The sequence below is a fragment of the Empidonax traillii genome, unplaced genomic scaffold, assembly GCF_003031625.1.
Source record: "Empidonax traillii isolate 1590-97213 ecotype Southwest subspecies unplaced genomic scaffold, ASM303162v1 scaffold42:size1813164, whole genome shotgun sequence".
In the NCBI taxonomy this organism is placed as follows: Eukaryota; Metazoa; Chordata; class Aves; order Passeriformes; family Tyrannidae; genus Empidonax; species Empidonax traillii.
Window position 1 is genome coordinate 741,193 of NW_020955235.1, and position 27,060 is coordinate 768,252.

The window sequence follows — 27,060 nt, forward strand, 5'->3', positions numbered from 1 at the left end:
TTTTTTTTTTTTTTTTTTTTTTTTTTTTTTTTTTTTTTTTTTTTTAATTTTATTTTTTTATTTTTATTTTTTCCCAAGAAAAACAGAGAGTTATCACAAAATTGCAGCAGGGCTTCAGTGCTTTTACCTGTATAGTACAGTCAGAACTGAAAACATGCATCTAGAGAAAGATATTTGCAATAGAAGGAGCAATTTCCCACCTGTGACAATAGGTATGATTTTTATATCTGATGACCTCCAGATCCTAAAAAGGCCACTGAGGAAGATGAGAAATGCTAATCCCTTTGTGAAGGGAGTGTGCTGCAGAATTGCTCTCTATTACCTACACTGCTGAAAGTTCTAACTATGTAATCTGCCTTGCTTGTATCAACACAAAGCTCCTCTGGAGGGAGAAAAGTGTATGTTGGTGTTGTCTGACAATTGTGAATGAAGACAGAAATACATAGGCTTCCTTAGGAGACACATATATTGGTTTTGGTGTACATGTACAGTTTAGTAAAATGTCTTTATGCAACAGCATTGAGAAGTATTCTGTGCCTTTAACTACATTGAATCTCCATGTGGTTAATGGACTTATGTATAGAAACCATAAAAAATAGTGATGTAACAGAGGGGAGGAGTTCTTTAAAGTTTATGCTTTTGCCAAGGTAACCATATCTGAATTGTGACTTCTTTACAACAGTGAAGTGTCATCAAAATTCAAATTTAATTAAATGCTTTTGTGTTCTTTCTACTGATTTCTCTTATTCTTGGCTCCTATGTGAACCCTTTCTCCTTTTCTTCATGCGGTGCACTCTAAGACTTGGTCTGTGGGATCCCTTAGTCAACAGGAGACTGACTGTCTTGGTTCAAAATCATTGGTGCTGGCTGTATTTGAGTAGGGATGGAGAGCCCAGTCTTTATAAGGTGAGATAGTTAAGTTCTGAGATAGTAGAAGAGATTTTGGTAGTACCAGAGAAGAGGAAACTGAAAGTAGCCACAAATCATCAAGGCAGCTACCTGTCCTGTGTGCAGTTAACACCTACTTGTTTAGCTCCTTATTTCAAAAATTGATGTGAAAATCTGTTATTGAAAAATAACTGCTGAACTGCTAGTTGGCAAATAGATCAGAAAAGGTATTGTTAAAAACTAAATTTAATAAAGATGTCTAGAATTATTTTGTGTGCTTGTGGTGACCAGTATGGTAGTGTAGTGCTCTCACGTAGTATCATGACATATGTGCTTATGTCTGGGTATATCTGAAGAGAGAGTTAGTACTCTGTTGTGATTCTCTGTGAGGGCTCTGTCACTGCTGCTGAGCTGAGAGTGAAATCTGAATAGTAAAAAGATTTTTTTTTTTTTTAGTGGAAATAACCCTGAACATCAAAGCCCTGAAAGATACTGGGGTCACTCTTTAGTCTTGCAAGCGCACAAGTCTGCACGAGCAGCTGTCCTTGGGCTTCATCCAACACAGTTCACAAAGATCAATCAAGACTGTCTCTAAGGCTGGACACGCAAGTGGTGGGGGAGCAGTTTTGTCTAAATCTGAGAGATCAAAGGAGTTCAGAATAGAAATTTTTTCCTAATTCCTGGAAGGAGATAAGCGGGAAGCACAAGGAGTAGTTTGAGAGTCTGTTTTGTAACACTTAACTCAGCCATAACCTCATTAGTGTTTTTCGTTTGGGTCCGTTTACACATAAGTATGCTCTGGAGTTAAAATGTGTAGTTTTGTAACTTCTTAAACTACTAATATAATAGAAGCAAAAGTTTCTAGGATATAATGTGTTTGTGTGGCACCTCTCATCTTTAATCTCCTGGGTGTATGTGTGTGTGTAGCTTCTTTTTTTCTTCTTGCGACAGAAGTCCATGAGAAGGGCCCTTCTGTCTACCAGTGCATGCTTTCATGAGGGAACTCTTTCTCATTTGAACTAAAGCTGAGTATCTATCTCCTGCTGAAGAAACTACAGGGTATTATTTAATGGAAAGTAATACAGAGGTTAAAATAAATGCTCTTAGCAGTTCAGTGAGCCTGAAATAGCTTGTGCATGTTTCTCTTGTGATAAGTTCAGCAAGTAGGGTGATTCCTTCTTCCTCCCTCTCTTTAATATTTTTGGTGAATGCTGTGCTTGAGTGCTGAAATCCGCTTGCCATGAAGAGCAAGCAGTGTGGAGCAGGCTTCTCTGTATTTTCTTGGCCCCTGACTTAACAGGACTAGAAGTGAGCCCTAAGAAGAAGTTGCATTCCTCCGCATTGTCCTGCTTCCTACAAAAATTGCCAGTAAGGTCCTTGGTAGGGAGGGTAGCTAACCACTGAAATTGGCTGACCATAGAGATTGTGGAGTCTCTGTTGTTGGAAATGGTCTGAAAACTGGTCTGGATAAAGCTCAAACAATCTGCTCTAAGCCAGGTTAGCCTTGCTCTGAACTAGATGAGATCCAGCAGTTCCTTCCAGCTGGCTGTAGGCTGTGTTTTTGCATTACTGGAAAAGCATGGCTGCTTTTGTCTGTGCCCAGAACATGTGGAAATAAAAGTGGTCTTAAAACATCTGAAAATGGCCTTGAGAAGTCTGAATGAAGACTTCAAAAACTGGAGTACATAGAGAAGTAAAGTGTAAGGAAGTAATTTTGCCCAAAGTCTCATAGCAGCAGGTCAGTAATAGTGCTGTGAGAGGATCAGAAATCTCCTGACTGGCAGACTAGTGCCTTAGTACCTAAAAGATTCTGTCTTTAAACATAAAACTATCTCCTTTCCCTACTCAGCTATTTTCAGATCACTTGGCAACAGAGACTACTCTTACCCCCTGACAGATCCTGTTCCTTTTTCTCTTGTTCTTGCCTTTTCTGTCATGTTCATAGGCAGTTTTAGTACTAAAGTACAATTTAGTGCATTGATTTTTATTATTTTTTTCCCCGGGAAACCTAGAAAATCAGATCTGGAAAAGAATTTGGTGAACTAAAGACAAGAGCTGCAAAGGAAATTTTTAGAAAATGATGTTATTCCCAGTTAGTTGCACAACAATTAATCTCTTATTTTTTGAGAGGAAAAGAGCAGAGAAAGCTGTACACTGAATCCAAGTTTGAATCTCTGTTTAAAACAACTCACTTGAAAACTTTTAAAAATCTATAAGTTGAGAAGAAAACAGATCAGTGTTTTAAAGAGTATCATGGAAAGAGTTAAGCTGTGAGTTAACTGCATCTGTGTTTCAAATCCAAATGCTACGAACAAGGCACCATTCAGATCTGCAGTTTTAAGTTATGCTGAGTTCGTTATGCTGTGTTTGTTTGAATTCTGTTGAGAGGAGAAAAAGAAAATCATGTCAGATGGAAAAAAAATCATTACTCTTGTTTTGGTAGCTTGTTTTTTAAGTGATGAGGTAGGATTCTCTTTTTTTTGTCTAGCACTTACGCAGATCATCTGCTAATTATTAGCAGCTGTGGAACTACAGAGTTGCATAAGCATTACTAAAAGTCAGTGGAGCCTTGCATCATTCAGCACATCTATCCATTGCTTGTTCTCCACAATAACAGATCGGTTTTGTAGCTCACTTGACACAAGTTCCTAAATGTTAGGAGGGCATCAGCAGGCATGGCAAGCTGGGAAATCCTTTAAGTCATAGAAATTAGATAGGATAATGCAGTATTTTATTGTTGCCACAACCTGTTGTCCACTTATACTTGTGCATTGATGTTCTGTGAAGAGAGCTGTGTGTCAGAGTAATACCCTGTAACAGCTGAGCCTGCCAGCTACATAAAGCTGATTTGTCTGGGCAGCTTTGCTTGGAAGATAGGTATGGGTGTTATGCTTGGCTCCAGTGGAAGCAAGGCAAGTGTGAGTGTTCACAAATGCATCCCAAATTAGCCATGCTCAGTGATATGGCTGAATACAACAGTCTCTTTTAAGTATTAGAGAAAGCTTCTTTACAATGGGAGCACGTGTAGAGCTGAGAACTTGGAATTTTTTGGAAAGGGAAATACCTACAGTGCATACATGAGTGTGCTGATAGGGGCAGCCCAAGGTTGGCAGATCCAGCCTCTGCCCACAGGTTTATGATAGTGCCTCAGCACAGGGCAGGATTTGGTTAGCAGTGGGAGTTTCTTTATGCTGAACCTGAGGGTATAGAGAACTTAAAAGTCAGAACCACAGGAGATTAAATTACAGAATATGTAATTAATTTTCTGATCCAGACTCTTGTTTTGTGGTTTTGCTTTAAGGTTATTTTTTTCATCTTGTCTTTTCTTTTGCTGGTTTAAAGATCTCCTCAGGCAAGAGAGACTGGGAAAGGGTGAGTGCGGTGTTGTCAAATATGCAAAATACAGTCCTTAAAATAGTTATTCTTGAGGATTAAGAATTCATTTCAGCAGATAGTGTCCCTTTAGACCAGTCCATGCACCTATGGCTCTGAGCTGCGCTCTGGCCCCTTTTTCAAGAACTGAAAAAGGAGTTTGCCTGAGCTTCCATTTTTTCCCCAATTCTTTTTTTTTTTCTTCCCCCTTTCTTTTCCCCTTCTCCCCCACCCCCCCATCATTTTGTAGAGCAGTGATATGAACAGTTAAGTGAGTACTGCTGCCTTAAATTAGATTAGGGTTGTCTCCGCTATTTCTGCTGGGAACAACAGACAGTGCCTCATTGGCTCACCTCACTGTCAGGCTGAAAATGTGGGACCCTTAGCTGACCTCAAATTACCCTGGTCCCTGAGGAATGCTGTGGGTGCTTATAGGTAGCTTGCAGCTCCAGCTGAAGTAGCATTCCAGAGGTGTTTGGGTGGCATTAATCAGGAACCTTCCTTTTATGAGTAGTCTAAACAGGATGATAACTGTGTTTGGAATTAGCATCAGCTCGGTAGCTGTTTAACAGAAAGACATGGAGGACAAAAAGTATTTGGTGGGGAGAAGGGAAGAATTGCTTATTCTCCCCTTTACTTTCTACCTGAGGAAAGGTTCCTCAGCTAGTGATTCAAGGATACTTCGATGCTCTTTTGGATCCATTTGACTTGCAGTTTGGCAAACACGGACAGCATCAGCCATGCAGTACTGAGCTCTACAATTCTCTCTTCAATTTGCTCCAACTCATCAGTCCTCCTAGGACTGTCACATCATGCACTGCTCTGCTCATGTTCTGGTTTACCCAATGTTGCCTGACCTACTTTGCTTAACATATTTCCAAAACTCTTTTTCTGGCATGGAGATGCAAAACAGAATTTTCACAAAAACCACTTGCTCACCATAAGTGAGTTTGCATGACTCAATGTAATGGTCCCTTTAAATGTATCTCTGTTTGGTCAGATGCTCCTTTGTGTTTTTCATACGGTCATATTTCTTATCTTTGATTTTAAGACCACTGAGATATGGAGCAATGTCCAGTAGAAATACATTTTCTGTTCCAGTGGGATGAAATGAAAAATCAAATTATAGCAATGAGGTGGTAAGGAAGGTATGCAGGTATGATCATTTCAGTTTTAGGGAGAATGCCATTCAACTAAAGCTGCAAAGGCAACACCTACCAATATATCATAATTTCTGTCTGCAGATTGCATTTTTAAACCACTCCAGACTAATACTACTTTGAAACAGAGAGAAAGATATTCCTTAAAAGTACAACTTTTCCTATCAATAGTTCTGATGGCATCTTGGAACCTGAAACTCTCAAATGGCAGCAGACAGCCCCAAAACTTTGTTTTAATAGTAGGCAGAAGCAAATCATAAAAAAAAATTACTCTCCCTTGGAACTTCCTCCTGGATTTTCAAATAAGTTCTGCATTTGATCTTATTATGTGGCTTAGGGAGGGACAGAAAAATTATTTCATGTAGAATTTACTTTAAACAGATTATTCTTAATTGAATTGATTAATGTCTCTTGGGTGTAAATGAACAGCTCGTGTTCTTATCCTATTTGAAGTTAAAACTAAAGATAATGATGCTTTTCAAAGTGAAGCATGTTACTCTGAGGAGCTGCTGCATACTTATACTTACTTGTACCCTTAGGTGGAACTAGAGCAATATTTATTTCTTCATTTATTGGTTATTCTTTTCCTAGCAGCTCTCCACAGGATCAGTGTCTCAAAATTTTATTATAGCTTTTTCTTTTTTTTTTTTTTTTCATATGTGCATCCTTAAAGTGTGCATGCTGACTGGTGTCAAGAGGAAGACAAAGTAACTTGAGCTGCTATAGGGAACTAGAAAATTAAGTGTTCCATAACTGACAAACAGCTTGAGATGGCTGGACAAGTTCCCTCTTTATTCATCTAAAATGTGCCAGTTGTTTAGCAGAACATCCCTGATAATGCGAGTGAATTGCAGGGTAAAACACAGTTGGATGTCATCATGTGCAGTACTTAAATGAGAACACTGAGAGATTTTTGTGCTTCCAAGGGAAAGAATTGTCATTGTTTTCTTCTGGTTTGTGTCACTTTAGAAGTTCCCCAAGAAAGTTTCCTCTTAGGAAGAATAATGGAGTTTATAGTAAGAGTGGTATATGACTGTTGTTTTTTGTTTAGACTGAAAGCTTTTATTCTTCTCAAAAATATGTTTGTTCACTGTCTACTCACTAATCAGCAATATTGAGGAGGCCTTAAAGAAACTGTGGTAATTATATCACATGACGTTTGCTCCAGGCCATCCACTGTGAGATATGGGTAGAAGCAAATGCATATAGAGTCAAAAAACCTGCAAGAAGGGAAAATGTAAAAAAATATAGTGTATTTTCATTTTAATCTCTTTATATAGAGAAAAAGAAATGTCCCACTACTGTTTCTTATTGAGGTTTTATGCCCTAGGAAATGAGAACAGAGGTACACTAAAAAATTACTCTGGACTAGCAAAAGTCTGGTAGGTACAACCCTGGCCTTGATGTAAGTTTGCTGTGAGGGATCCCTTCTGAGATGAGGCCAGTGGAGCAGGATTGCTCCAGATAAGGTCAGGGCAGCATTTCCTAGGGCTTTTCTCTGGGCTTTTTTTTTTTTTTTTTTTTTTTTTTTTTTTTTTTTTTTTTTTTTTTTTTTTTTTTTTTTTTTTTTTTTTTTTAAGATTTGCAGGTTTACTGTGATGTGGTTGTAGTGGGAAGGGAAAAAAAACAGATTGTTTGCAGGCATGTTTTTGGTGTAGAAACTCTTGGTTCTGTCCAGTGACATTGTCACAAATTGCAGTCTGTTTCTGTATTTAACTCTGGCACGTCCAGGTTCTGGTTTCTTCACTTCTCAATGGAGCATATGACCCCCGGTATCACTGTCACCTTCTGTAATGTGCATCAGTTCGGGATCTCAGACCCTGTCACTAAGGAATACTGTCTGGTATAGGACAAGTATAAAATGAGGGAATTTTTAAATAGTTCTTAAGGGCATTGGAATGGAATGGGCTGCCCAGAGAGGTGATGGATTCTCCGTCCCTGGAGGTATTTAAGAAGAGACTGGATGTGGCACTTAATGCCATAGTCCAGTAACAGGGATGGTAGTAGATCAAGGGTTGGACTTGATGATCTCAGAGGTCCTTTCCAACCCACCTGATTCTATGATTCTATGGTATAATTATAGAAATAGCCTCATGGACAATCGAGTGTCTTCAAAACCAGAATTTCCCAAAGCGAAGTGAAGTGCCAGCTTTGGCATTAGAAGTTGAGAGAACAGTTCTTGTCCCATTTAGTAGCAAACCTCCCAAAGTTAAGTGTCACAAAGTTTACTTAAATCCAAACTAGTAACATCATGAAACTTTAAGTAGGTATATACAGCCTGTCTCACAGCTGGTGCAGCTGAGCCCCTGCTGGCACAATGTAGCATCAGGGAAGCAGGTGAAAAAACACCTTTAGGCTCCTGCAGCGTGTGGGGATGCTTTGAGGCTTTGTTGATGAGAGCCAGAGAGTATCGACTCTCAGTTCATCCTCTGTAAAGAACTGTGATGTGTCTGCTGGGACTTGGCCCGCAGAGCAACTGAAACTGTTGGGCTCTACCAAAATGCCCAACTGTGACTAATCTTTTCTCCTACCCCAAGGGGCCCATGCCTACAGGATCCCCCTTACTCTGGGGCAGCTGTGATTTTTCAGGCTGAGTAGGAGGGGTTTTGGAGGTCCTTGCTATTTTCATCTGCACTGTTCTCTTAGGTCACTGCTATGGTGCAGCATCTCAGGAGAGCCAGCCAGCTTTGCTGAATAGTCTAGAAATTGAACTGCAGGGCATTTCTGCTCTGTTAGCAGCACTTGCTTCAAACTACACAGCTGGGGTTTTCTGTTGTGCATAGGTAACACCCTTGGAGCCATAAGCCATATACTTTACTTTTTTTCTGTTCTCTGCTGGGTACTTGGCCTTTTGCTGGTGGGAGAGGAAAGAAGAAACAAAACACATGTAGAGTGGGATGCCTACAGATGATTCCAAGGTCAGTTATAGTTGTGTCAGACTTCTGCTAATGAGAGAGACCTGTTGCCAAGCTGTTCAGAGTCTGAATATCAGAACACTGCCTCTGCTTTCAGACTCAGCCTTCACAAGTGGGTTATCCTGATTGTCAGTTCCCAAGCATGTAATGGGAACTCACATATCCAAGACATGAGAAGCCCAGCTCCTTTTATTTGTTTAGCTGTGGACACAGCAGGACTTTTGAGGTAGAGGTGTTGCCTTATATCTTGTGAGTACTGTCTCCTGGTAACTGATGCAGTTTCAGCAGTTGATTAAATGTCAATATAGGGCATTTTTATTTCTATTATCCAGTTTATCTCTAAGCCAGGTGCGCTGTTACTAAACAGTGCTTTCTGTCAGGCTTAGCATAGTCTAATGAGTTGGTAATGCCAGACCTGCAAGACAGAAGTTCCTACTCAAAATGGCATTGAATGACTTCCATGCAGAAAGCCATCATGAAGTAGTCAGATTGTCCACAAGGTTGGAAACTGTTCCCTTATGGCTAATTGGGTAATCCTTTTGGACCAGGGTCAACACTTGGCATAGTGATATGAGCAGTCTTGCTTAGATGTGTCCCATGGAGCTACCCCTCATGTGCAAGTGAGGTGTAGGATTTCACAACAGAGATGAATTTTTTTTCACCGCCTAAGGAAACAGAGAACGTTAGTCTCCAAGGCTGATCTGGATGCTTTTCGTGGACTCTGCAAATTCTCTGTCACTTTTTAACTACTGCTCTCCTAATTCGTAGTAATTGCATAGATAATTAAATTATAATGTGGTATATAGTGTATATACATATTCATATACTGAGCCTCCCTTTCTCTTGTATATTCTTGGGAGAATATAGTTGTCAATAAATATTAATGAAACAAAAGCACATGACCTGATCTTGCTCACCTTACTTGGGTATATTTCAAACCACTGTGGGATTGCTGGCACTGGTACCTAAGCACAGAATAAAAGATTTCATCCATTATACAACAGAGAAGCTGATTCTGTTTTATAATCACCCAGCAAGTATGCACAGACTCCCATCTGTGGCTATATTTGGCATCCAGTTATTCCTGATGTGGACTATACCACCCATGGGAAGAATGCAAGAAGTGGACTAAAGTTCCCAAAGAAAGGGACTTACTTTACCTTTAAAAAAAAATTACAAGCGCATGAGCTTTCGATAGGAGATTGAGAATGTAAACGGGAAGTAAACTAAGCAGCAGTAACAGCTCTTGCCAGTGAATATTGTTTGTGTGGCTTCAGTACATACACAATGTTTGTGTAGCTTTAATATGTTGTGGTGGTCATGATTTCTAAAGTGTAGATTTGTTTAGCTTTATTTGCACATACATGTATGTATCAGTATATACATATGAACGCAAATGCTGAGATTTGACTATAAAATATTACTCAGATTCAAGTGTGATCTTCTAAAAACAGTTGATGTTTTCTACTGAAATAACCAAGTATATAAAAATTCTTCACCAAATATTCATATCTGCAATTTGAAAATGTTCAGATTCATGCAAATAGCTGAAGACAAGTTGCTCAATAATAAATATCTTTTAATTTTGCAGTCGTAGCATGCTCATGTATTGAAAAAAGGTACTTGAAGCCTGAGCATGCTATTAGCAAAGTACAACAGAAAACCAGCTGCTCTAGGAAAAACAGCTAGGCAGACTTTACTGGGCAAAGAGTACTGAAAATACCCTTTGGAAAGATAGCACACACTGATTCTTATGTTGATGGACCTGCTGAGTAACACCATAGGGTCAAAGAGAAACTGTGTCTCAAGCTTATTTTATGAAAAAGTGACAATCTAAGAAATTAGGTTTTATGTGAAAATAAGCATTGGAAACTACAACCAGTGCTGTTCCTTTTATAAAACTTCTTTTTTGTTTCCTGAGAATATATTAAGGTTATTAGAAACATCTATGATGATATGAAGGGACTTCCAAAAGATAGAGTTCTCCTTTTAGAAATGGCTTATGCCATATATATATATATATTTATATATATATATAATGTATTCTGTGCGGAACTCTCTTTCAGGAGTCTGTTAGTGTGTATCATAGGAGCAGGGAGGGCACGTAACTTGGAGAGCAAGGTTTGTCAGTTCAGTGGTTTTCATTCAAGTCAAGAAATACATAAGCATTTCTAGGCATAGTACATTTTCTTAGGAATGACTTTTATTTAAAAGCTAAAACCAAAAGTGATAGCTGAAAATGTAATGTGTCATACACCCATAGCTGTGTAAACAATTTTGTCCCAGAGTTTCTTTGGTTTTTGGTTTTTTCCCTGTTTTCAGACAGGACAGAAACAGTGTTAAAACATATACATGACTACAGAGGGGAATCTGCCAGAAAATTTTTGTCCATCAGATCTTGTTCACATCCTGGATGAAGGACAAAATAGATTCTCTGTTTTATCTGGTATGATTTTCCCATCCCCAAGGAACATGTTAATATTTCATCATTTTGAAGAAATATAGTGGGCAACATTAAATATTTACATCACTCCAAAGTCACACAGATGCCACCAGGATACCTAGCTCTACATCACACATGCTCTAATTCACCTCAAACACCCACTGTTTACTAATCTTCAGCCCCCGTCTGTGCCGATAATGAGAAAGAGGAAATGGAAACAGCAGGGATTATATGCTACTGAGAAGTCCCAGTTTCCATGCCTCGTTGTAATTCTTTCAACAAACTTGCCGACTGTGCTCCTGCTTTGAAGTTTGAACACCTCTGTGTTAGTGTTTGGCTCTGGTGATTTGGCTAACAGATTTGGGGTTGGTTGGTTTATTTGTAGCTGCACATTAGCAGTTCCACACTATGACTTACTCTTGCATTCACCTGTGCCTCCTCAAAGTCAGGAGCAGTACAGACTGTTTTGCCTGAGAACTGACATGTTGATTTTTCATATTTGCTGGTGATGGGTACCAGATAGAAAACAGTCTCCACGATATCCACTATTCTCTATGTGTGTGTGTGTGTGGTCATAGCCATATCGGTGAAGGGGGGGGATTTCCATATAATGAATAATTGAGGACCATTTTGATAAGGCAAGAGGTATATTGAATGCTGGGTTCCAGCATGCCCTGTTAGCCTGGATCACCATCTCCAGTATACTCAGATGTACGGATGTAGGGTAGTGCAAGTTTCTAATCTAAACCAAAAATTTCTCTCTGAGAGAGCTCGTGATTGCCTTTTTGTCCCGACAGCACAGGACAAACTTATCATTTGTGCAGATAGCTTTACAGCAGTGTCTGTTAATATCCCTGTGTAGCTTATCTGTTAGGCCACTGTGCTAGTTGTTATTGCTGCTGGGGTGGTCCTTTATTCATAAATCAAACACTATTTGATGTTACGGCAAGTGAGGGGAAGTCAGTTTATGGTTTTTAAAACAACTTGAGCCATCTGCAGGGGTCCTAGCACATTCTTCCATGAAGTACCCAGATGTACATAAAGAAGAGCTTCAGGTATGCTTTCTAGTCAGAAGCCAAAGAGAGGGGTTTGCCTTGTGTATATATAAGGTGAGACATAGCATTAGTTGCAAGTCATTGGCTTATACAAGATTACTGCCAGAAATCCCTGTTAAAACTTTGCTCCTCTGGAAGGTGCTAGCCAACAGATTCCTCATCTGTGACAAGGATGGAGAAATAAGTGGTTAGTTCACAGAGCACAGAATTTATCAGGCTTCATATGTTTCTCTTCATGTCTTAATGGTCCATAGTCAGAGCTGGCCGATGCTCTGGTGTCTGTGGTGACTCAGTAAAACCTGCTGTGTGAGACCCCCATGGACATGGTGGGTCCCCCAGTGTCACACAGCTGCATCTGCTGTCCCTGCAGTGCTTTCTCCATGGCCCCACTGGAAGGCGTGGCGAGGTGCTGCTGTGCTCTGAACTCGGCTGAAGCAACACCCTGGGAGGCTGTTTTGCTTGGGCACAGATTAAAAGCGATTGGGAGACTGCTGCAAGCTACCTGCTGGGTGAACGAATTCCTCCCATCTTGAACAACCCCCAGTGTCTGGGGGTGATGCAAAAGTTGATTGGTCCCACCAGCAGCTCCAAGCACAGCTTTGGCACAGCCCAGTATATGTGACTAGATCCTCACGCAGAGGTTGACACATTAAAAGTGACTTTGTAAACGCAGCCCCTTCTTAAAACAGAGATAAATAACCCTTCTCTTGTGAGGGATCCCGGCTGTCTGTGGGAGCTGTCTGTGCTCCTGTGGGAGCAGGTGGGGGAGGACAAAGAAGCAGTGTGCTGAGAGCAAGCATGGCCACTTCCTGAACTCTTCAACTTCCCCTCAGCGCCTCTGAAGCTCAGGGTTTGGTGTATCATGTCTCTGCGTGCTTACTGAGGGGAAAATGCTTAAGCTGCATGAACCTTACAGTGCTCTTTAGTGTCTTCCAGTGTAAATAATACTGTGGCCATTTGGCCCAAAACCTTCACTGGGAGCAGAGCAGGTGCATCTGCACATGCACTCCTATTACAGCTGCAGGAGCTCAGATGTCTGTGCACAAGTAGGGGGGTATGTGTGTGCTCTCAAAGTATCTCATGCAAAAGCATCCTTTTTGTGGACTAGTTTTGGTGTTTTTTTCTATCATGAACATATTTCCTTTTGTGTGGGTATCCTTTGCATGTTTACCCATAAAATACTTGCATATCTTGTTAGCTGGGTGTGATTTGTTCAGTACTTAACTGCTGTTCTGTGAAATCCTGTTGTTGCTACCTCTTTACCAGAGCTCACTACTCCCTCATCTCTATGGGATCCTCAAAACCGTTGCCACTTCATTTCTGATGGGATTAGCCAGATTATTTTAACCCACAGATAAAAATTATTGGAGCTAGTTTGGCTCGTTTGATAGTAGTAAATCAGCAAGCAGTGGTAGGAAGTCCTGAGGCAGCAGATAGGAATGTAATCCCTGACTGGTGGTCACCGTGAGGCTGCTCACAACATTGATGTCTTCATATGACACAGGTTAATTTAAAAGATGACATTTTAGTGAAAACCTCTTAATTTATGTAGAAATTAAATAGAATGCATCAATTTATAGGCAGAGAAGCAGCTCCCATTGGCTTGGGTCTCTCACTGTAGCTGTGGTTTTATGTTACAGCCTGGGTAGTGGCTTCTTGCTAACACTTACTCCCTCATGCCCTAGAGTGAGGGGTTGAAAAAAAACAACAAACTAATCACCCTTTGACCACTAGATCAGTTCCTCAGTGGTGTCCATGGCACAGGCTGTGGAACCACTGTGCCAACACACCTGAGACAGCTGTGGTGTGTGGTGCGAGAACTGAATCATGTTGTCAGGACAGCCATGAATGAGTGTTGCTGCCAAAAGCTCTGCATCCCAAACATGCAGCATTGCTGTCTGCTTATTTGCCCTCTTCCTACCTTCAGGGTCTTCAGTTTCACACTTAAGCAGCTAAACCCAATCTGTGCTCCAGCACAGATGTTTGCGCTCAGTCTGTAAGGGAACCCTTCTGGCTTTTTAACCCACTGCCTTCACGTAGTCCTTGCCAGGCTGATCAGTGCCCCAGGCACTGGATGTTGTTATTTCAGCCCTCACTAAATAAAGGGATGTTTAATTTATCTCCACCCCTTCCATTAGCCTAATTGAAGAGTGTTTAACATGTTCCACAAGGAACATCTTTGAGCAAAACAGGATCTCCTCGCTGACCCTGGTAAAAACATTCTGCTTCTCCTCTGATATGGTAGTCTCCATACTTTATCTTCAGGCTGTGTCAGTATTTCTGGTGTTGGTACCACTTAGGATTAGATTGCCTTTCCAAAATTCACATGACTTTAAAAATAAATATGATAAAGCAATACCTATTGACTAGCCCTGTAAACATACTATCCTAATCCAGGACTTTAATGTCCTTCCTTTTGTGACATATTCAGGCCTGTTGGTCCCTGCACTAGATAACAGCATATGGATTCACACTGTTACAACTGAGAAAACCCTACTCTTCTGAAGACATGAACTACTTTTCATAGGGCTCAAACTTCTGTTTGCTGTATTCAAAGGAAAATATTTCTGAAAGTTGCTGATAACTGCATCTGTTTGAATTCATCAATTCATTACCACTATGAAAATTTGATAAACAAAAAAAATTTAATCCTTAAAGTGAAGTTTCCCACACTCGCAGTGTAATTACATTCTCCACTACTGTATTTGTTTCCTCTCTAAAAGAAGGAGGGGGGGCACAGAGCGTACTGTAACAGAATCACATTTAGCATTGGGTATTAATATAAAGAAATAGTACGGAAAGGTCCATTGAATCATGGAGTGATTCAGAAGGCAGTAAAGGAGGGCTCTTTGGCTATGCAAAAATGTCAGTGGTTTAGCATTAGATGAGAAATTTCTTAAACATGCTGTGAGGGACAGTTAGTTTCATCTGATTTTAAAACATAAGCAAAGTGAGTCTAGCAAGGTGCGGTGAGGAAGTGTGGTGTCACATGCCACTCTACAGGAAACAAGACTGAAGTTGCTGAGGAAGTTCAGAACTGGGTGACCTCCAGCGGATTCAAATAGCACAGGTTAGTTCTCTTAAAATGTCTCTTTACCCGTCCTACGGGGGTTCTGAATGTGTATTTTCACTGATGTTTGGTGGCAGTGGATAAGGAGTGGTCCGTATGGCAGTTGCACTAGCAGGTAGTAAACAACGGAGGCTTTCAGAGCAGAATGGTACAGAGCAAAAATAGGAAGCTCATTTCTGAGTTAGCTTGGTTTGTGAGAAGCTTGGAGCCTGCCTTGCAATACAACAGCAGTGTGGACCTCAGTCACGTTAGATGTCTGAATGAAATCTTCTCTATCTTGTTAAGACTTTCATATTAAGTAAATAGTCTGAATTTTTAATAGAAGTGTTCAGTGAATAAATACCAGAAAATACTTTTCCAAGCACAGGTTAAAACCACTGACTATAGTGAAAACTTTGTTTGTTTTGGCTGTACCGAGTAGCTGTTCTCTTTGATTTTACTGCTGTAGTCTCTTGTAAAAGTTTTCTCTTATTCCTGTGATATCTGTTGAGGAATTCCATCATGGTTTTTCTGTGCTGGAGGGTTTTGACTTGGGAACATGCTGTATCCGGAATAATATGGTGCTTGATTGGTTCTGAAGAACTTGGGAGCTCTCAGAGGGAGACTGTTTGAAGGGATGCATGTTCTGTACTCCTGTGCAAAAATATAATTTTTACTTTTAAATTACTAGGGGATTGTGTTTAATTATAAATCTTCAATGCAAAGTTGGAATGAAAGTTACAAAGAAAATAACCTTAATGATGATAAAATGCAGAATATAGCAGCAATACTGCACAGAATATGGACTAAAACTAAATCCCGACATGGGGCCCAAAGATGCTGGGAGAGCACGGGGGGAAGAGGAGGTGACAGCCACACAGGACTCAGACAGTGGTGGCAGGTGCTCCCCCTGCTCAGGCAAGGTCACAACCTGTGATGCAGGGGGGCTTGTACAGTGGCAGTGGCAGCAATCTAGCAAGAAATGCAGCTGCTGGGGATGACAGTGCTGTAACAAGGGCATGGCAGATGTTAAAATCAGAGATTTGAGTGCCAGGGAAGTGTTCCTAAAACTGCCCATATTTCTTCCCAAATATTTTTACGAACATTTCTGGTTTTATGTAGAAAACCAGACTAAGCTGCACAGCTCTCTCAGCCTCCTCATCCCACCCAGCGCATTCATCCTGTTCTCGTCGTAGAAACATCTGCGTAAGATGGACGCAGTGGCTCCAGACAGACCAGGCTGCACAAGCAGGAAAGTACTCGCCTCCTCCCACACGTGGAATTGGATGCTGCATCTGGCCCTCTGTGGGGCACTGAAGGTCTGGGCGAGATGGGAATAGTGGGGCTCTGTTTCTGGGCAGTTAACAGATCTGTGGCTCAGCACTGAGAGCTTGCTCTCGTGTTTCAAGCTTTGGGGTTTTACACGCAGAGAAGGCTTTGGCCTTAGCTGGGCTCCTCTGCTTCTGTAAAACCAGCAAGTTTTCAGAGAGCCAAAGTTCTGCCCCAAATCAGCCTTTCTGATGTATTAGGGTTTATAGCCTTCACCAGAGCGCTGTTAACTAGGAATGTGATTTAAAAGCAATTTAGTAAAATCCCACTGCAGACATTTTCATTTCAGTCTAATCCTGTCTTAGAGTGGCTCATCTCAAATAGATTAGGAGTTGTTTTAAGCTAAATATAATGGCTTGTAAATAATATATTTGAGCCTCCATGTAGAGGCTTGTGCCAGGCTTTTGAAATTGAATTAAAAAATAAACCAACACACTTTCCCAAATAAATAAACCCTAACACTTCTACTCTGCTACCAGGAGTGAACACAGGCAACCAGGATTGAAAGAGCAGCAGTGGTTGTTGAAGAGGGAGGATTTCTGAATGGACCCTTTCCACCAGCTCATATTATGAAAACCAGAGAAAGAATGTTTCTTCCTCTAACAAATTAAAAATGAAATCTGCAAAAAGAGGAAAGGGAATAAAGAGCACAGACTAAACAAAATGAAATAAATATGCATTGGAATTAGAGAGAAGGAAACCAAAAAAGAAAATAGTAAAAAATGGAACCAGATGGGAACAAATTCTGTGCTCAGGGAAAAAATGCTGCTCTTCTGTTGAACTTCAGAAGGAGGAGAGACTGTGTGCATGTGTTTGTGTGTATTCATAGCATCTATGGAAGAAAAATTAATTTTTCTGTATGATATTTTTGTTTATGTTTGGTTCTTTCCCTTGGGCAGTGTTAGTATAGAAGTTTTTAGGTTTGAGAGAACTTCAGTTAGATGAAAGCAACATTAAAGAATCCTTAATTCTGCAAATAAACAGAATAAACCACTCAATGCCACCTTAGTCACTGGCCAGATTTGCTCCCCAAAACTACTCGACTGCATTACTCTCTTGGTCTTGTGTCCACTGTGCACTTGGATCCACATCCACAGCATTCTACTCTCTGCAAGGGAAAAAGTAGGAGTTAAGATGTGCAACGCCACCTAATGCAAACCTGAACTGCATGAGCCGGCTTCAGAGAGTTTATAGCAGGATCCCCTTGTAGGTTTCATTTTACTACATAGTGTATGCCAAGGTTTCATGGCAATGAGGGACCGGAGTCTTGAGACTGGTTTCTAAATAGAAGTAAATCTGTAAAATGCTGAATGGTTACTGTTCTCATATTTTATTTTAAAATTACTGGATTGTTAAATACTTTTGTTCTAATGCTAAATACATCAAATGCACAAGTGCATCTTTTGCTGGGACATTATTTGCAGTACATCTCTTGCTAGCTGTTCCCTCTACCTTCCTTGCCCCCACATATGAATGCAAGTTCTGCAAGTCATTTCTGTAGTTAGCTGGTAAAAGCATCTAGACATTGAAGGTTTTTAATTTTACATTTATTTAATTCATTTTTTTCAACTTTGGCCTGCATTTTTCTCTAGCCTAAACTATAGAAACCTCCTTATTACAAAGCCAGTCATCAAACCACGTCTCTTATGAGGAGCAACTGTAGTAGTGGATAATTCTGTTCAGTCTTACCATCATGTCTATCTGTGGGGTTTTTATGCTTTTCTGTTTTCCCTCCACCATTTATATTGGCTTTTACTATGCTATGCTGAAGTTGGGGGAATTATCTCAAATTTCTTTGAGAACAAATGGGGTCCTTTGATCTCAGGGACTGATATGGAGAGCACAGCCAGTGTGTTTTCCTGTTCTGATTCCTCTTTAGAAGGAGAGGGTCTCTTCTTCACATGCTGCCAGTTTCTCATGCAGAATTTCAATTTATTCAAGGAAATACATAGTAGATATGTACCCAGGCTCTGTGATCCCAAATGTTTCACAATTAATAGTGGGTTTGTTTTTTTTTTCCTGCAGGAGTGTGCAACCTGGGAAATGTTATTGCAATTGCATTAACTTCAGGAAGTGTATTCTGGATGAATTGACCTGGCCTCCTATTCTATGAAAGCATCTCTTCTGCTGGTGACCAGGTACAGAACCTGTGGGATTTGCACTGAGAGGGATGGGAATGGGTAGAAGTCATAGTGGGAGCAGCATCACAGGGAAACATCTCTGGTGTGTGGCTTTCCTGGCCTATGAGAGTTGGAGGGTGTAGGGCCATCTCATGTCTTAGATTGCAGTGTGACAATACAGGAGTCATTCTTCTCCAGGGCAGGATTAATGGCAGCACCAGTTTACTGGAATGCTCTTATGTGGCATACCTTTCCTAATGACAGAGTTAGGTGCCTTAGGTTACATCAAATTTTATGCCAAATCCACAAGCTTTTAACATGTGCAGCAGGTTGGTTTGGTTTTGGTGTTTGTTTTTTTTTTTTTTTTTTTCATTCCAGTAGCACAAGGCTAACAGTGAAGGGATTTAACACTTGGCAAGTAGGTCAGGAGACCTGAGATATTATATGACCAAGAACTGTTGGTCATGGCATTACACTTGAAAACTGCACAGTGAAGCCTACAATGTTTATGGTGTGGTGCTAATGAACAGTAACAGTATGAAAAGGTTCACTGAAACATATAGTTAATGAGAAAGAAAGAAATAACAGTAAGTTTACTTTTTTTTTTTTCCACTGAAGCAGAGTATCCATCAGAAAGTATGTGCTGTAGATAGGCTGCAACATGCTGACCTAGAGCTGGTGCAGTCCAGTAGATCAAGTATTACTTTCTGTCTCAAGTGCCCTGTGTTGTAAGCCCCAACTGTGGCTTCTCTGTGGTTAGTGGACCAGGTAGAAACTGATGCTAGGAGGGTCTCAGAGGTGCTTGGGATTTTGGTTCTCTGTAGACATGAGCACAAAACCATTCAGGGTTCCTCCTTGAGAAGGTCTAGGGCTGGGCCATATGGGTTGATGCTCTGGTGTAGTTTCAGCAGTGCACTTGCTTTGGAAACCACTGTCTGAAGGAATCTGTGTGCCAGGCTTGGGAGATGTGAGAGGGAAGAGTTAGCCCTAGGAGCAGAAATGTTTCGCTTCATTTGTGGATCCACAACTCTTATCAGGCATGATGGACCAGATGAGAATTGGTGCAAAGACTATTTTTTTGAAGCGTTATTTCTACAGGACCAAAAAAAGAGGGTACTACTGTGTGATCAGTAGTCAAATATACCTGTTTGGGCATTGTTGATAGGAAAGGATGGCCTGTTTAAAGGAGGGAAACATGCAGATAGGGAAAAATATCAGTATTTTTAAATTGACATTTATATTTTATTTCAAATTAGTAAATTGGATGCTGCAAAAAAACTTACAATGCAATACTGAGATAAAGATGGTGAATTATGTCACTCTCACCCATTTCACATATGATATGGGAGTATGGAACGTCCTATGAATGCAGTAATGATGACAAACAGCACAAATACAACCTGTAAAGAAAGACTGGAGGAAATATGGTTGCTTAACCTAAAGAGGAGAAGATCAAAGAGACATGTAAACAGTTTTCAAAAACCATGAAGAGGAAAGGAATAAATTCTTCTAAGCCTTAGTTGTAAATAGGCTGAGAAATAGTAAGTGAAATCACAGCAAAGGAGGTCTAAATTAAGTACTGGGAAAAGCTTTACTAGCTGTCACACTAATGAGGTAGATGACTGAGGGATATTGCAGAGTTTCCATCAGTGGAGATTTTTAGAGAGAAAGAGATAAATACCTGCCATAGTGACTCAGTGGAAGAGTAGATGCCTTCTTCCAGTCCTGCTGTCTTTTGCTCAGTATTTCAGTCTCCTTATTGACATGACTGAATTTTTCTGGTTATTGATGAAAGCTGAATAGTCATTGCCTTTAAAATTAATATTTCCATGTGTACAGTACAGTATATTCCATGTTCTACTTTTCAGGAAGGGAAGGTAAAATTCTGTTCCTGAGTTTCCTGAGGAGATTTTGCTTCTGTAATTTGGGAGTGAACTGGTAAAATGAGTGCATTATACTCAGCACTGTGGTTAAGCACTGAGTTACTGTTAGCACCCACGTAACAACCAGGTCTGATCCTGGCATAAAAGGGAGCCCTGAAAAGGCAGGACCTGCTGCTGTCTCTGGTGAACAGTTGTGGCAAACTTCTCATTTTTAGCACAGGTCTCAAATCTCTGGTACTCATGGCAAACTTCAAATTCGTGCTGGCTATGCAAAACTGGCTTGGTCTGCAGTGAACAGCATTTCCTTATGTCAAGTTCCAGTGGATCAGGGCTCACCTAAAGAAGCGTTTGGCTGCAGAGTTCATGCTCTGTTCACACAGCAGCCCTGGTGTGAAGCAGGGCTTTTTGGCTGTGTGGTGGTGCCCAGATTGGCATTCCCTCTGGCCTTCTGGGAGTCTGCCTGCTCACAGGGGCCTTGGCAGATATAGAACAAAACAATGATCCTTTGCCGGTCATCAGGGCTGCAGTTTAAGAGAGAAAGTAGACTTCATGAGAGTAATAACGTCTTATGACCCAATAAATCAATACAAAGCTTCCTGGCAGCTGTGGGTTTGATCCAGATATTACAGCTGAGTTTGGAAAAAGTATTCTTTTTATCTGGAAGCCTGTGGCCTCAGATTTGAAGTAACTCTTAACTCTCCATTTAATTACAAATTCTGATTTTGAAAGCAGAGATGTTGGGAGTCATATTTCAGTCTGCCATATGCTAAACTTAGCCTTCAAATTTTCTGAAAATAAACCCAGTCTGGTTTTGCCCATGCAAGCTAACCAAATTATTCAGTCAGTCTGATCAGAGTTTTGGCCGTATTTACAGGATTTGGCAGATGTGATGCTAACTTTAGCTAGGGCTTAACAACTGTGACAGCCACTCCTATTACAAATAAATTAAAGGGGAAATTGGTTGCCACCCTCCAATAGCTACTGTTTCAGGACACCTGCACTGAGCACTCCAGCCTGCTGTGACTAATTTGCTTTCTTCTCTGAGCTTCTGGTAGACTGGCATTAGCAAGGACAAATTTGAGCAGTCCTGTGGACGACTCTCCTGAATAAGAGGACATGTTGAATGTTCTAAAGAGGAAATGCAGGTGTTGAATGATGGTATGTGGCTGCTTTTGGTTTTGTGGGTATGTTTTTTCGTAGCCGTGGTATGCCATACGTACCTTTTTCTTTTTAGCTTGAACTACAACAAACTATTACTTTTTATGCAAAAAGCTGCATTTGGAATACTAGCAGGAGCTCCACTAGACCTGCTGTCTTGAATATAAGAGGCAAATAACCTCCAAACCCAGCTACTTCCTGGGCTCCCAGTGAGGTCCTGCATGGCCTGTGTGGCAGGCTGCCTCAGAACTGCCTCAGAGCTGCCAGCTAACATGAAGGTGCAATGCTGGCTGGGCACCACTTCCAAAAACCTGGCAAGAGCAGGAGCTGCTGTGGACCCCAGAGCAGCTGTCTGGGGCAGCTTGTCTCTCCTCAAGCAATGGCTTGTGGCTCCTGCCAAGTTCAGGCAAGATGTGGATTTGTCCCTCTTGGCATATTCACCTGCCTAGCACATCCATCTGGGTCTGACCTATGCAATCAGCTAGAGATGACCTCATGTGGGATGTCACTACAGTGGCCTGGGCCCTGTGGTAGACCCAGGCCCTCCAGGGCTGGCACCCACATGGCACACTGCCTTTGACTACACTTGCTGCATGGAAACATTTGGTTGTCAAAGGTCCTAGAAAACAATTAGATATATAAATATTTAAAATAAAGTGCAAATAACCAAATGGAACTGCTTGGTTTTTACTCACCATGACTTGGACAAACGTTCTGGTTTGTTGTTGACTTAACCAGCTTCACAAGTAGAAAGTGGAAGGGTGCTGTATGTTTCCAGCTGGAGTTGCTGCAGTAGGCGGTACAGATGTGCTGTTTTCCTTCTCAGGAAGGCAGCACAGGACGTGCCTCCTCTTCATTTAGGGGAAGATTGACTAGTTCTTGTCCTAAGCTGTGAAAGACTTTGCCCTGTTTTTTTGGCAGAATCCATTAATAATCATTCTTTCCACCTTCTCTTCTTTGCTCACTAGCTAAGTATTTGCCATGTGCAGCTGTAAAAAGTTGTTTCCAAAGAGAAATAAATTGCAGCAAAAACTCCTGTAATCGGAGATGCAGAGGAAAGCAGAAGGGCGTTTTCAATTTGGTGTCCTTGGTTGCTTTTTGTTTGATTTGTGCCATACTTTAAACTAGAGCCCTCTGCAGGACTGTGGCCCTCCTGGCTTGTCTGCATCTGGGTCCTTCCAGTCTTAACTCTAGTAGCACTGTCCCTCCTGGGACCAGGGATAATCAGGGCATCAGGATTAAGTAAGAGATCCCTATGCTGGGTTGGCAGCACCATGTCGATACCTTAAGGAAGCATAAGAAAACATAAGCATCTAGCAGTTGGATTTAGATGCCTAAGTTGGAAAATTTAGTTTGGATATCGACGTTATTGGTTGTAGTTATAGTTTCTTGGGATATTTTTATTGAAAATATGTTCTAATTAATACCATCAGTTTATCAAAACCTTTTTCCCCCTAAGATCAAAGGAGACTTTGGTACAAAATTTAAATTTTATAAATTAGAAAATTCTAAAGTGGGCTTTTAAAAGAAATTTAGAATGCTTGAAGTGGAATATAGGATCTCCTGAAATTTGGACTTCCAACAACAGAATGTTTAATTCTTGATTAAGATAGAAATCTCTTATGTCTCAAACTTTTTCAGGCCATAAAATTAATTTCCCATTCTATTTTTTTCCCCCAAATCCCATATTATTAAACCCACACAAATTTTTGTGCTAGTCCACGTAGATCAGGGAATCTAGAATCTGTCTTTAATGTAACATTAGAATTGCTTTGAGTCTGAAAGAACCACAGGCTGATGCAAAACAGAACTTGGACGTTGCCATCTATTAGACAACTGCCAAAAATTAAATCTTCAGAAGCTACTTATAAGGCTTTCAACTGGACAATGAAAACCTTTGGTTAGGTGCAGACAACTTAACTGTGTGCCCTTACTGTAAGTGTTTCAGTTGGCATCGTCTGCAGCAGGTGTGGACTGTGTACTCACATGTCTATGTGCAAATTTCATGGTCACATTATTGGTGCTTGAGTCTTCAGCTAAAGGCCCAGGAATATAATCTGAATGCTCTGATTCAATTTTATCTCACTTATATTTCATAAATATTATATTGCATAAATATCAAGTCCTGCTGCAAAAGTAGATGAAATGATTTATATAAAAATGGCTTTACAAAGCTGTTTTGAGTTGAATTTTTATTGTAGCTCTACTCTAGTAAATGAAACAAAGTATAATTGTGATTGGTCAATACTCTGATCTCTGCTTGGCTTCTAATAATATAAATACGAAGAATATTATATTGCCTGGATTTTGCTCTTTGCATTTTGGCAGCTTATTTATTAAATAATTGAAACATCTCTTAGCTGTACCTTTCTTTTCCAAGTGACTTTTGACATTTTTTCTTGCCAAGAGGCAGTGTTGGAAATACTTAACAGAAAAATTCATCCTTGTGTCACTCAGGATGTTTTCCAGATTGGACCAAATGGAAATTGCTGGTGATAGGAACAGCACATGAGTATTGCCGGTGATTTGCACACATGCAAACTCAGATGCCGAAGGCCAAGGCCTCTCCTATTACATGTGGAGAAGTATTCAGTGCACTGTGGGTTAGATTTTGAACGCTTTGCAAAGAGCCAAACTAAATGGAAACAGAGGAAGAGGAATTTCAGGTTTGTCCTTCCACTGTTCCAGCTGTAAATGGGAGTCTGAGGCAGCAGCCACCAGGGCGTCAGGCTCCTTGCCTGGGGATGTCTCTAAACACCAGTCCAGCAGTTCCCCAGGGTTTCTGTACATATTTCCATTAGGTAGCAGTTTGTTTTGTCCAGTGACTGCTGTTAGAGGCACGGAAGTTCTGGTCAGCTCAGAATAAGGCATGTGATGGATTCAATAGTTCAGTATTGCAGAAGGAAAAGACAATTCTTTTTCTTCCCTGCTGGCAGTCTGCTTTAGCCCTAGAACTTCCACTGGCAGCCCTCATTCATTTATTGTACAGATTCCTATTATAACTTTTGGATTATATGTTCCTCTGGTAGAAAACTTCTTGGGTCTGGAGTGAAGCCAGAGCAGTTCCTATCAGCTAAGGACAGCTGATATTTTATTGGGGTGGTTTCTTTTTTTACTTCTATTAAAAAATTAGAATTTTAAAATTAAGCTTTTCTTGCTGTAGTAATAAAAGTGGTGGCTCTGACACAGTTAATAAGGGTATGTTATAAAATCTGTATTTTTTAAAATAGAGAAAATGATGATCAGATTTAGTAGATTTTATGTATGATACAAAGAACCATACAACATAGAGATAATGGCAACTTTTAGTCTGCTTTACTCAGTGGTTACTTAATGGTTATCTGGACTGTTAGTTTTGTAAAAACCATCTAAAGATAGTTTTTGAGTTGCCTTATTGGACAATTTTTAGTAGAAATAATGTATTGCTTCCTTTATGTATATCTCTGAAGTAAGTTGCAGGAGAAGTTTACTGCTGGATTCCAACCAGGCAAATAATCTGGTGGTGCAGGAACATAACATTTTGGATTTGTTTTTAATATGGATTAGAACCAGACATCATTTGCTAGTACTGCCAGGATATTAGATGATCATGTAATTTCACGTGTGCAGTATTGTGTTTTCAGTAAAATTGCTTTTCTTTGTTGTTTTTAAACAAATCCATTTCAAACCAAAATATGTATGGTAAGATATATAAGATAAAAATTAATCTCTTAACCTTGCGTTTGGGTTGTGTTTTTTAATTGCTTTGGATGCGGTTTCTAAAGTTTTGTAGACCCTTTAGAACAGATGATTAACTTTTGGCCATGGTATCTGAGTAGTTTGGGGTGAGCTAAGGTTGGCTCCAATGTGAAGAGGAGATTGAAGTCCCAGAGTTTGGGGAGGGGTTATTTACTCAAGGAAACACTCTGTTTCAGATTACTTTTTACCTCCTCTTTTCCCTCCCACTTAATATTTCCATCCTGATTTTAAAGTCTCTTCCACAAGTTTGTTTTTATATTGCCGAGAACCTTTAAAAATAATTACTGAAACCATAGCAGCCCATCTGAAAGCTTTCTGAGACACAGTATGAGCTACAGAGCAGGCCAAACCTCAGTGGGCAGAAGCTCTTTCCAAGCAGGCAAGAAAGGATGCTGTGAGTTTCTTTGAGTGCTTGTGCAAATGGTCACTTTATCGTCCAACTGCCTGTGAGTGCAGATGCCCAGTGTAACATACATTGGTGTTTTGGGGGGTTGAAAGCGATACTAATTTCTAATTACTGTAAGCTAGTCATATGTAAGAGAGAGAGTTTAATTTTGTAGCTGCTTTCAGGGGAGGGGATCTAAGATAAAATACCAATCGTAGTAAATACTAAAAATTCCTAGGTGTGCAAAGTAATGGTGTATCTTATGTATTTATACCTCAGGTTCATCTATACCTCAGAAAACTGAAAATTTTCAATTGCTTTATTTGCAAACTTGGATTAATTCCTTTGGGAATGTGAATTGTAAAAAAGTAACTGTTTTGTAGCAGCCCAGCCGAGTTTACAAAGAACTTAACTTTTGCTGGCCATGTTACTGAAATAAGCATTTAAATGGCAGATCAAATACTGTTTTATAGCTTTTTGGACTGGGGGTCAGAGAAGGTTTCAGGACACAGGGTATACAAGTCATATGCAGAATGAGTCCTCATTTAGTATCTAGTCAGTTTGTAAGATGTGACGTGAGTTTCTATTCAGTTTGTGGTCTGTGAGCAGGGCACAGAGGGTAATTTACGGGAAGTTTTTCAGTCGATCGTGGTCCTTTGAGACAGATGAAAGTATATATTGCTGGATGCTGTCTCCAAGTTTATAAAGCAAGATGCCAGCAGTGCTGAACACAAGTGATGGCATCAATGTGCAGACTGTGGCTGTGGTCCTTGCTCCGCCAGCCTTCGGCATCCAAAGGATGGTGGTGTGGGAGCCAAGGCCGGCCTTGCTTGCTGACTGTGACACTTCTCAAATTCATTACTTGTGTGCAAATAGGATTCAGTGCCTCACAAATGATCTGGTTTAATGACTAACCTCAAGCTACAGTGCAAATCCCTGTACAGCAGAGATCATCAAGGGATTTCATGGGAGGCTCTTTTCTTAATCTCTAAGTCTGATCTCAGATAATTCAAATGCTTTCAGCAAAGTCAGAAGGCACAGTGGGTCTCATCCAGCCTCCTATGAAAACTGTTCTGAGTCTTTCCATGAACTCTACTGAGAGTAAAATCAGACTTTCCATCTCTACCCCGTTTATTGGAGGTTTGTAGTCTCAGCACTTTGCAGTCTCAAATCATTCAAAATAACTTTCAGAGAGGAAAATTAATTTTTTTTCTTTTTAATTAAAATCTTTACAGAACTGGTTGCCTGTTGCTCACAAAACTTATTTATGGGGTTTGCTACACTGAACCAAGGTTTTTATTGACAGTAACATGGCTCTGAGGTGGTGTTTGTTTTTCTCCACTGTCTTTGGCAAAGCAAGCTACCTTACATTATGCAGATCTGGGGCTGGGTTTTGTTTTATTTTTCCCACAGTCTGAGCAGATCAGTCTTAGATTGCTCTTCTAATGACAGGTATTCAAGTTACTCTAATTTATGTCAACACCTGGGCTGTAAAAACTAATGTACTCTTGCTTGTGTACTTATTCTTTCCCTGCTGACTGCCCAGGCCTCTTAACTTTTTGTTT

The 27,060-nt window shown here is 40.4% G+C and overlaps 1 protein-coding gene across 2 annotated transcripts in view; it reads left to right on the plus strand.

Moving 5' to 3' along the window:
- The window catches only part of WIPF1 (WAS/WASL interacting protein family member 1), a 52,380-nt gene that overhangs the window by 3,017 nt on the left and 22,303 nt on the right, over nucleotides 1-27,060 (plus strand). For both annotated transcript variants that reach the window (XM_027878441.1, XM_027878440.1), the window contains exon 2: nucleotides 18,237-18,349. The gene's annotated coding sequence lies outside the window, so the exon portion shown is untranslated. The remainder of the gene's footprint in view (nucleotides 1-18,236; nucleotides 18,350-27,060) is intronic.